This window comes from Salvelinus sp. IW2-2015, linkage group LG23 (genome assembly GCF_002910315.2).
Source record: "Salvelinus sp. IW2-2015 linkage group LG23, ASM291031v2, whole genome shotgun sequence".
In the NCBI taxonomy this organism is placed as follows: Eukaryota; Metazoa; Chordata; class Actinopteri; order Salmoniformes; family Salmonidae; genus Salvelinus; species Salvelinus sp. IW2-2015.
Window position 1 is genome coordinate 29117804 of NC_036863.1, and position 12601 is coordinate 29130404.

A 12601-nucleotide genomic window follows, 5' to 3' on the forward strand; every position below is an offset into this window, starting at 1 on the left:
TGACTAGGGTGACTGGAGTCTTTGACAATTTTTAGGGCCTTCCTCTGACACCGCCTGGTATAGTAGTCTTGGATGGCAGGAAGCTTGGCCCCGGTGATGTACTGGGCCGTACGCACTACCCTCTGTAGTGCCTTGCGGTCGGAGGCTGAGCAGTTGCCATACCAGGAAGTGATGCAACACGTCAGGATGCTATCGATGCTGCAGCTGTAAAACCTTTTGAGGATCTGAGGACCCATGCCAAATCTTTTCAGTCTCCTGAGGGGGAATATGTTTTGTCATGCCCTCTTCACAACTATCTTGGTGTGCTTGGACCAAGTTAGTATGTTGGTGATGTGGACGCCAAGGAACTTGAAGCTCTCAACCTGCTCCACTACAGCCCCGTCGATGAGAATGGGGGTGTGCTCGGCCCTCTTTTTCCTGTAGTCCACAATCCTCTCCTTTGTCTTGATCACGTTGAGGGAGAGGTTGTTGTCCTTGCACCACACGGTCAGGTCTCTGACCTCCTCCCTATAGGCTGACTCATCGTTGTCTTGCAGTCATGAGTGAACAGGGAGTACAGGAGGGGACTCAGCACGCACCCGTTTGGGGCCCCTATGTTGAAGATCAGCGTGGCAGATGTGTTGTTAGCTACCCTTACCACCTGGGGGCGGCCCGTCAGGAAGTCCAGGATCCAGTTGCAGAGGGAGGTGTTTAGTCCCAGGGTTCTTAGCTTAGTGATGAGCTTTGAGGGTGCTATGGTGTTGAACACTGAGCTCTAGTCGATGAATAGCATTCTCACATAGGTGTTCCTTTTGGAAAGGGCAGTGTGGAGTGCAATAGAGATTGCATCGCATGATTGAAACATGTTGATATTACAGACTCAGATAGGGAGAGGTTGAAAATATCAGTAAAAACACTTGCCAGTTGGTCAGCGCATGCTCGGAGTACACGTCCTGGTAATCAGTCTGGCCCTGCGGCCTTGTGAATGTTGACCTGTTTGAAGGTCTTACTCACATCGGCTGCGGAGAGCGTGATCACATAGTCGTCCGGAACAGCTTATGCTCTCATGCATGTTTCAGTGTTATTTGCCTCGAAGCGAGCATAGAAGTTATTTAGCTCATCTGGTAGGCTCGTGTCACTGGGCAGCTCTCGGCTGTGCTTCCCTTTGTAGTCTGTAATAGTTTGCAAGCCCTGCCCCATCCAACGAACGTCGGAGCCGGTGTAGTACGATTTGATCTCAGCCCTGTATTGACACTTTGCCTGTTTGATGGTTCGTCGGAGTGCATAGCGGGATTTCTTATAAACTTCCAGGTTAGAGTTCCGCTCCTTGAAAGCGGCAGCTCTACCCTTTAGCTCAGTGCGAATGTTGCCTGTGGTTGGGGTATGTACGTACAGTCACTATGGGACGATGTCATCGATGCACTTATTGATGAAGCCGGTGACTGATGTGGTGTACTCCTCAATGCCATCGGAAGAATCCCGGAACATATTCCAGTCTGTGCTAGCAAAACAGTTCTGTAGTTTATCATCTGCTTCATCTGATCACTTTTTTATAGACCGAGTCACTGGTGTATCCTGCTTTCCTGCTTGTAAGCAGGAGTCAGGAGGATAGAAGTATGGTCAGATTTGACATGGAGTCATCTGTGAAATTCAGCAGGGCTTCTGGGAACTTCCACTATACAGAAGTCCATTCATGTCAAGTGCATTCCACTCCTTGGAAATTGAAATTATCTAAATTTCAGATTTGGCTTGAAATAAGAGAAAGTGTATTATTTGAATAACCTTTACCTTAAGCTAGCATCTTTCCCTCTAAACTAAGAATCAGCCTTCAACTGTGATAGAAGGATTGTTTTACTAGAAAGAAAACATGAAAATGTTCTTGAATGTGGGAATGAAGTTCAATAAAGATGTCTCCTTTGCTTTATAATGGTTTAGATCTGGGAAAATGGCAGTAATAGTGTAGAAAATAAAAAAAGTTTTACCACAGTTGGCCTTCTTTGTTCAGGTCAAGTAGTTAGGCCTAATCAAATCCAATTTTATTTGTCACATGTGCCGAATACAACCTTACCCCTGAAATGCTTACTTTCGAGCCCTTAACCAACAATGCAGAGTATTTAAAAAGTAAGTAAGAAAAACTTGTTAAATAAACTAAAGGAAAATTAGTAACACAATAAAAATAACAATAACAAGGCTATGTACAAGTGGTACCGGTACCGAGTCAATGTGCAGGGTTAAGGTGTAGTCAAGGTAATTAAGGTAATATGTACATGTAGGTAGGGGTAAAGTGCCTATGCATAGATAATAAACAGAGAGTAGCAGCAGTGTGAGGGAAGAGTGTAAAGGAACTTTTTTAATGACTGAGTCACTGGTGCTTCCTGCTTTAATTTTTACTTGGAATCAGGAGGATAGAATTATGGTCAGATTTGCCAAATTGAGGGTGAGGGAGAGCTAAGTACACGTCTCTGTGTGTAGAGTAAAGGTGATCTCAAGTTTTTTTCCCTCTGGTTGCACGTTTAACATGCTGATAGAAATGAGAAAAAACTGATTTAAATTTCCCTGCATTAAAGTCCCCGGCCACTAGTAGCGCCGCCTCTGGATGATCGTTTTCCTGTTTGCTTATGGCGGTATTGAGCTCCTTGAGTGCGGTTTTAATGCCAGCATCGGTCTGTGGTGGTATGTAGACAGCTGGGTAGATAGTTTGGATTAGTGCCCAGATATCACTGATTAGTGATACAGAACATAAAATAAAAATATACATATCAGGTTATTATTTTTGATGATATATCGTATAATTTTGAGAATATCGTAATATTATTTTGCGCTAGTTGGCTGTACCTACACAAAACTGCAATATTTCCCCCCATCTTTTTGTAAAATATTTCCTCAACTGAACAAAACTAATTTTCTTATGGCTCTCTGCAGAAAACAATATGGTGAGCATTATGTTTGGAACGCAATAAAATCAGTATCGAATTGCAATAAATATATAATAGGAGAGTGGGGACACACAATTATAAATGGTTAAGATAGGGTTTTACATTAATCAAAGGGCAGTGCACATTCACAGAATGCAACCAATGTCAAAGCTAAACAAATAGATTTCTTCCTTCAGTCATGCTTCTACTAAAACTCCAGATCTAACTGGATGATATTCTGTCAGTTGCTAGTTCTTAGCAGAACTCATTTTCTAATGATAATGCTAGCTACTGTAGCTAGCTATGGCTCCATAACTTTACCTAGTCAATTTCAGTAGCTAGCATCAGACTCCAATGTTAGTTACAAACTCTTAATTACAATGACTTGGACAAAAGTTTCCAAAAACATTAAAAATAAGAAACAAATAATGCTACCTAGCCATAAAAGAAAGACATTTAAACTTACCAGCCATGAGAGCTAACAGCTGGGCTTCTTTGGTGGACATTGCGCAATCAGTCTCAGCTGTAACCTGGTTGTGCACATCGTGATTGGGGAAAAAGGAAAATGACCCTACCACCAGTTAGCCCTCTCTAAAAAAACACCACACATTCCACTATTTTACCCTACCTAGTCCTACTCCAGACAAACAGTCTGAGAGGACATAACACTACCACTCAACACCTCCTGCAGCTGTTCTGCAGTAAATCCTCGCAATCCCAAGTTCTTCTCTGCCACTGCCACTACGACCTCTATTTTCTGTGTCTTTCGATTAATTTCTGCAGTACAGTTGACAACCATGGCTATGAATGCTAAAAAGCCCACCTTACTGAAGCACATTTTCTTCACTCTCTCTTGATCTCTGCCTACTCACAGGAATCCTCTCAGGTTCCCTCACCCTGTACCCATCTTCCTCTAGTACTCTCTTCACTGCTTTGGCATACAATACTTTTTGTACTTCTCTAACCCTGGAAACCTCAAGCTGCCTTTCTCTCTCTGGACACCTCTGATCTATAAGCCCCATGATCACCCCCACAACTAACACACAACTTTCTCCACCGATACCACACATTCCTTAGTCACACATTGACACACATTGACACCTAAAACACTTTAATATTCTCAGAACATAAACTCTAACAGGATAACTGACACTTCCTACCTTGACCTTATCTGGTAATGATTCTGCACCAAAACTCAGCATGACAGATAATGTCTTCTCAGTTTCCCCACCGGAACTACGTCTCATCAAGCAGCGGGCGTCAGACACCGGGATCTTCAATTTCAACTGCTCCTCCGTAACACCTACTGTAATGCCACACCCGTTATCACTCCTCTCAACGGCGCCCTGCTCCATAGAGCAAAGCATGTCACAATTCTTGTCCCTAATCTAATAATCCGGCGCGCCCTCTCCCTCTGGGTGGAAGAAACACAATAAATCATCACGAGTCCACTCAGAGTTACCTTCACCATGTCAACAATCCCCAACCTCGCCTCCACCCAACCTGACACCACATATGGATCAACCAAACAGCAAGGATCCATTCTCTACAAATCTCACTCCAATAAAATCATCTTTATCATCCTTGGGATGAGGCCCGAAAGCCGTAGGTACTTTACCGTCACTCTCAACAAGTTCCGTCTCTGAACTACTGGAGCACATTTCCTTGTTTTTGCACTTGACACCTTCCTCCCCTTACTACTTCCCTCTACACTCAACTTCTTCTCAGCAATCATCACTGCACCTGCCACCACCTTTAATTCATCTTCACTCTCGTCATGTTCCATTTCCGCCTGAAGCTCTTCCAAAAGTTGTGTGATCCTCAATTCCATATTCACTCAAAAAATATTCCATGTCTATTTTTCATTGTCCATCTTCTCCTTCACCAGATCTCTCAGAAGGCCTGTGCAATCCCCCACTCCATGTTAATTCATAAATTACTTTCTTCCTTATTTCCTTTTCCACCATCTTCCACTAGCCTACTCACATCCAAGCGGCCTTGACAGGTGGTTGCGTCAGACAACAAGGCCGATGCATGTGAGCTGTCACCAACCAACCAGTGTAGAGTATGCTGGTCTATGAAAATCTCATCTGATTGGTTAGAAGAAACAGGTCCCCCCTCCCAGAGCTCTAGCTCTCTCTCTCCTTGCTTGCAAATTCCTGTTTGGACATCTACAAATCTTTTTGTCATGGTAGGGCGCTAAAAGACTGCCAACAGTCTGAGCGTGTGAAATTGAAATGCGCAGCTGTACAGATGCAATTATTGCTTGTTATTATTAAATTGGAAGTTTGCGAATGCGATTACAACTACAGGGGCATTGCCTGTGGAACATGCTGAGAAGAATGTCCCGAGATCTAGTCACCAATTTATTAAAATGTCAGAATCACTCAGGGTTTGACAGTTTGACAGAGCACACCAAGAAGAAGTCCTTCCAATCCTGGACTGTATTGTGTGTTATCTGCAGGTTGTTTCCATGGTTAGGCCTGTGTAACATAATGGCCCTCTAGAGATGAGACTGAAAAATGAAAATCAATACCATGTCACAGCAGACTCCCAAAACGTTTCATACACACTGTCAAGTCAACTAAAGGTAAACTTCCTAACAGAAAAGGAGGATCAAATTGCTCTTTACTGTCTTTAAAAAAGACTTGTTACCACCTACATAGGGTGTACCGGAGTCAGATTACATAAACCAGAAATGTTAAATCTTGCGCATGCTTTGCTGACAAAAGGGCGGGGGATTTGTCATCAGTTTTGTCTGAAAGGTTGAGGGATGGCAATTAGGGCATAGATACAAGCCGTATCGCGGAATATCCGCACTATAGCGCAATTGAAATGAAGGAAGTGTTCCCGCATTCATGTCGGCTCAATCAGAAATTACATTAACATTTCAAACATGCTAGGGGGCCAGCAGGTAGCCTCGGGGTTAGAGGAGCGCCAGCAACTGCGGGTTGCCAGTTTGAATTCAGGGTCCGACGGGACAAATCTGACAGGAAGTGAGCTGACAACTGGAGGGTTATTGCTGGTATCAAATCCTTGAGGCCTTTGCCTGCCATTGATCAAGGCACTTAACCCCTCACAATAACAACTCCCCGGGCGCCAAGTCTCTCCAAAACCTGTAGGAGGGGATGGGTTAAAAGCAGAGGTCCAGTTTCAGTTGGACCTTGTGTGCAATTGACCAATAGTGACCTTAATCTTACAAGATACGTATTGAATATAGCCCCTAGATCTCAGTTTGTTGGAAATGCAAAGTATTATGGAACTAAATCAACTTCATCATCTTGATAAATATTGAGTGACAATTTGAATAAAAAATGTCTCATGTTGATTTAATCTGTGTGGGAAAGAATGGAAACTCGCCCAAGTGGCACGGAGCCAAGAACAAACCTTCAGAAGCACAGATTTAGAGTCAATAAAGATATGTTGCACATTACACAAACAGAACATACATGAACATATTTAAATGTTTTTACCTGCAACTAAAGTGAGCTTGCTCATTATGCCTGCTTCTCTGCTAGTCAGGTAGGAGGACATCTTTATGTCTTTCTCAAAAAGAGGATGATGAGAAAGGCGAAATGACAACTATTTGCTCATCATATTTTGTTCCACTCTCTATGACTAATAATTAACCTGGGTTAATCATCTGACAATCCTCCAAAATAGCTCTGTCATTCCTGTCTGTCATAGGTCTGTTACAACAGAGCAAGAAATGTCTTATCTTGTGTAAGAAAAAAGCTGTGCCACAAAAGTTGGTAAAACAGTACACACACAAACAACTTCCTGTTCTCATACCTTCAGTATGAGGTTTGATGACCATAGTATTAACATATAAACCCAGAGCGTGAACTCAGTATAAAAAATGGGAACAGTTGCCAAAGAGCCTACGGATTGCTATGCAACTACAAGCACTCATACAGTACTGTCCTGTCTTCTTCAGTACTGTGTGCTCTGGGTGCAATTCCCTGAGGGCTCCCTGGGCCAGAAGCTGCGGTGGATCCTGTCTGGAAGAGTCACACCTGCCACAGATCAAATGAATGCCAAGTTGAATTTGAAATGACAGTCTATTTCTGTGGGGTCAAGGGACAAATGGATGAAAATATATCTATTCCCCACACAACCAAACATGTGACAACAGACACTACCAGAAATCCCTGTTCCTAGTCCTATGTAAAATTAGATGGAATATTCCACTGACAGGAGACAGGCTTAAGATAGCTTGGATTCGATTTAGTTTGTTGTTGTTTGTTGTTGTGTCAGGAACAGTTTGTGACTGTCAGGTCTTATGTAGTATATTCTTCAATAATACTCTATATTTAAATGTTTGATGTGTAGCAGGCTCAAGGGTGTGGGGTTTCCACGTCACCAAGTTCAATAACAAAGCACGCACCAGTAGCACCACTAGACTGCAAATGGGGAGTTTATTAGGGATTTTTGTACACTGGGGAAAAGGGGGGAATTCACCAACTATTTCACAGTTCACAAACCGGTCTCGTTGTCCGTTCCGTTTTCCAGGGGTAATCCTAAAACTTGGGTCCTCAGCCAATCCAGTTTGGTACATAGGGGGGTAATCAGACAGTCCAGGTCACAACGGTAATCATACAGATATTGCTCTCTCTTCTCCCGCTCTCTGCAGGCTGCCTCCTCCTTTATCGCCAAGCACTTCCTGGCTTAATGATCCACAGCCTCGCCTCGTTGGGGCAGGACGTCCATATAAGGCTTGGGGGTGGAGCCAGGGGGGCTGCAAGATATCTCCCCTCAATAACCACTCCCCCTCACTTCTCCCTGCCACAGATGGTTGTCATGTCGAAAGACGCCACCACTGCACTACAACATGATTGATGGTTTTCAGATGATGGTTATCGACCTTCAAAATGAATTTTGATTTGAAGTTTTGGTAACACCTTATTTGACAGCGTCAGTATAACATGGGCATGGCAGGATAATTTTGATCTGAATTACACATTCTAAAAAACTGTCCCCAGTTGTGTCCATGGGAGATGAGGATATGAAGTGCCATGCTGGGCTAATAGTGCTAATAGTCAGACTGGCCATTAACCTGTTATGACATTAAGCTCATTGGCAGATGATTGAAATGACAAATTACCTATAATCCAAAATGAGACATTTTATCACCAGCAGGATTTCATTACCAGACAAAACAACAAAATAAACTCCAAAGAGAAAGTGGGTGCAGCTCACTCTAACATGGCTCCTCGTCTCCTTTCCTTACTGCATCGACATGAAAGAACAGACAAATGATGACTACCAGGAGTTAACTTTCACCTATCCAGTTCGTTCACATAATTTCAGAAAGGAAAGGAGACAGGGAGAGGAAGGTTCTCATATCCTTCCCCCTTTTTCTTTCCAATAGTCACATCACTGCTAGTGGTATACAAATATTAAGTTAGCTCCATGGGTATCTGTCTCTCAGTCATGTATGGTCAGAACCAGATTACGAAACGGGCCCTGGGGCCCCCGACCTACAGGCACCCCCCAACCCCCCAGATAGCATAGGATAGCAAAATGTGTAGAATAGCAGGAAAATAGCTTTAAAACTACTCAATTCTCTCTCAGCCTCATCGCAAAATGGGAACAATAGCAGGAAATTTGTTTTAATACTGCAACATTTTCTCTATGACCCATGGCAAAAGTGTAGAATTGCAAATTATCTTTATTACCCTCATGACAAGAATAGCATTATAAAACTGCAACAACAAAAAATGTGGTACTCAAATACGGTAGTCCAGCCCTGTGTATGGTAGTATTCAGTGCTAATGTGATGCAGACAGCAGTTTGAGCAAACTGCCTCCAACAACCTGCTTTATCAGAAATATTTGAAACATTTTCAAGATAATTAGCGGTCTTAATGTTGACAACTGCAAGCTGGAAAATCTCTCCATGGGGAAATAGATAGATAGATAGATAGATAGATCTATGTTTTACTCCCCGTACCTGCTTCGTCTCTCCAGCGTCAATTACTTGTGACAGAGGCTTCTGCATTCAGTCACATGGAATTGACGCTGGAGAGACGAAGCAGTTACGGGGAGTAAAACATTTAATAAAGAAGGGACATGGAATGAGACAGGAACCGCGTCAGCAAACTAATAATATAGACAAAAAAGTATTAATGCAGAAGCGGGGAACAGAGCTGGGGAACTGAGGGGAGGTAATAACAGGTGATGAGTCAGTCCAGGTGAGTCCAATATCACTGATGCGTGTGACGAGAGAAGGCAGGAGTGAGTAATGGATGATAGGAGTGGGTGATGCAGGGCAACCTGGCGCCCTCCACCGCCGGGGGGGAGGAGCGGGAGCAGACGTGACAGACAGACAGACAGACAGACAGACAGACAGACAGACAGACAGACAGACAGACAGACAGACAGACAGTAGAAAGAGTGTTAAAAGGAAAGCTAATTTGACCATTATCTGTAATGCTTAGGATCATTTCACCAGGTCTCAGACAAAGATTGAATTAGCGGCATGTTCTCACCTGTGTGTGTAATTGACAGGATATAACTTTGTTCAGAGAATAATGACCATCCACAGTGTGTGAATCCTCATGTGTATTTATAGCCATTATGAATAATAGATATGATTCTTAAAAAGGGGAGAGAAAAAGAGGAAGGGGTGAGCTTAGGTGACACAAAAGTGTCAGGCTTAATGAGACGTCACTGAGACATCAACGAGACCCATGAGAGGCATAAAGCTGTCTACACGCTCTTGATGTCCGGCTGAATCACTCTCTCTTGTTCTCGGCAGTACTAAAGTCAATGAGATGCTCAATGCACATTGCTTACCTCACAATCAGGAATAACGTATTTATTTGAAGATGTCTCTCAGGAGATGTTCCTCCACACTGGGATTTCTTTCATGAAGGTTACTGTGGGTTTGAATCCTTTCATTACTTTCAGACAGTTAACTGAAAATGTCTACCTTTAACATTGGCAGTGTTCCTTTTCTAGACTGATTTTGCAACGGTGGAGATGACACACTATATATGTTGGGATCACCTGGTCATATATGACTTAAGGGCATTAAATGGCATTTGTCCCCTGTACAGTATAGTTAAATGACATTGTTTTTGCAGGTTAAGCAGATTTCTTCAACACACAGCACTATCAGATTTGTTTATTTATTTAACTAGGGCAAGTCAGTTAAGAACAAACTCTTATTTACAATGATGGCCTAGGAACAGTGGGTTAACTGCCTTGTTCAGGGGAAGAACGACAGATTTTGCCTAGTCAGCTCAGGGATTCGATCTAGCAGCTTGTCGGTTACTGGTCCAACGTTCTAACCACTAGGCTACCTGCCACCACGAAATGAGCTCTCTCCATTTCATGATTTTTTAAGGCCTTATACAAACCCCAAAACACTTTTGAAGAAATGCTCTCTCTCCCCTTGCTGAGTCTACAGAGACATTATACTGCAAACCAACAGAAAAAAAACACTTTTAAACAAGTATTTTAACCCATCTGAATTGTCAATGACATAAAAAAAACTTTCTTCAGTCCCTTGGTAAATCTAATTGCTAAATGCTGACTCAATGTTCACCTTGGCCAGAGCTTCTCTCTCCTCTACCTGGCATCAGGCCTAATCAGGTTCTCAGCAGGTGTTAGTTGGAGCTGGCAGTAGCCTGGACTCCCTGGGAAGAGTGTAGAGACAGCAGACCATACAGAAACACACATCTACTTCATGCCAGAGCTGAGTAGGCTGGTACACTCTACACTGTAGCAGCATCTGATCGTTTTCGAGTTCAGTACATATAATTAGGTGTTCACAGCAAAGCTGGTCATAAGTAACCATAGGACCAAATGACACAGAATGTAGGCCCATGGTACGTCTTAAATTTGTTTGAGAAAGCTAAGGGATTGGTCAAAAATATTGCTGAGGTATTGATAAATCAGGAAATCAGATTTTACGTGTCCATTTAAATCCTTTGTAAATCCACTTCACAATGGCCTATCAAGTCGAAACATTTTAGGGTCATCAAAGACATTAACATGATGAACCATGTTACGTTTGGCATTGATATCCTAAATAATAAGGAAACTATTAACAATGAACTTTTTTGACTATGTAATGCTCATATGCTGACCACACCGCTCACGTCGCATGCACGAGCATTGCAAAATAAATGTACACATACATGTTATTCAATCATTGCACTCACACTGCTCGCGCGCATCAATGAGCGTCCGCGTAGCCAGACGCTTAAATAGAACTTGGTTCTATTTGTGACACTTGATGCGCAGCAAGTCCCGCCTCTCCCATCTCCTCATTGGCTTTAAGGGGCATACACCCACGTGGGTGATTGAAAGATGAACTGAGGTTCACACTCCAGTCCAGTTGGTAGTGGTATTGCACCTTAAAGTTGGTTGCCAACCGCCATATAAAGTCCAAAGATGAAGAAGAAGATGCCTGAATGAGGAGAGATTACTAAAAACGAACTTGGTTTACGCTTTTATCTGTGGATTACTTGTCGGAGTAGAGGACCTTGTGCATTTCAGGTAAAATAACAACCCAATGTTTATATCCCAGGACAAATTAGCTAGTAGCAGCAAGCTAGCTAGCTAGCTAGCTAGCTAGCTAAAGTGTCATAAATGTTTCATGCTTTTCGACCTGTCCCCAAATTAATAAAGTTGGTTCAGAGTTCGTTTTGATATTTCGACCGCCATGTTCTGATCGCATCTGGTGTGTGTGGACAAAATCAACATGCGCGCGATGGCACATGCGGACGCACGCGCGCGAGCGGTCTGGTCAGCATGTAATGCTTAAAATAATCTTCAAAAATGTTCTTCTCATGGACTAAAAGTAGATTCACTCCAAATTTGGTCTTTGGACTCATCATAATAGTCCCTAAAGAGTTTGAGAAGATAACGTTGATTCATTCAAAGATGGCCACAATATACCAGTAGATGCTGCTAACAATACTTCAAAACCTTATTTTCATGAACCATAGGACCTAAAGACACCACCTTTGTAATGTAGGCCCATGGTACATGTCTTAACTTAGTTTGAGAAAGCAATGGGATTGGTCAAAATATGTTTGAGTTATTGACAAATCAAAAATAAGATTTTATGTGTCCATTTAAACCACTTTAAATCCACTCCACAGTGGCCTATCAACTTTAAACTAGGCGTCTCTATCATGGATGTCGCTAAGATCAACCACACTGAATTTGGTGTTGATATCTCAAAAAACAAGGAAACTATTAACGACTCATTCTTTGCAAATGTAATGCTAATGCTCAAAATCATCTTCTCCTCATAAACCATATGTCAGATTCACTCCAGATTTTGTATTTAGACTCATGATTTGCACCTAAAGGAAGATCGTTCCTACATGATAGACTGCTTGCTTTGTTATCCAACTCATCTGGTGTCCTTTCTGTCATCCTGTGAACTCCCTGCTCGCTGCTATATTTGACATGACTTTTTTAACTACATGTTGAACTGTTGTATTTCATAGACTAGGTCTAAAGTATGTCACTGGCGCTGGAATTCAATAAAATCTACACTGACTAACCTTGCATTCGGGAAAAAATTGGTGTCACTGCTTCTGAAAAAGGCATGCTTTATGGTGTAATTAATTCTACAGGGTTGACTGGTTGAAACCAGGCAACACTTATTTAAATTAAATCAGTTTTAACATGAACCATTTCATTATAATACTCAGATTTTAGCTGGTTCAGGTCTGGGGTATAGCT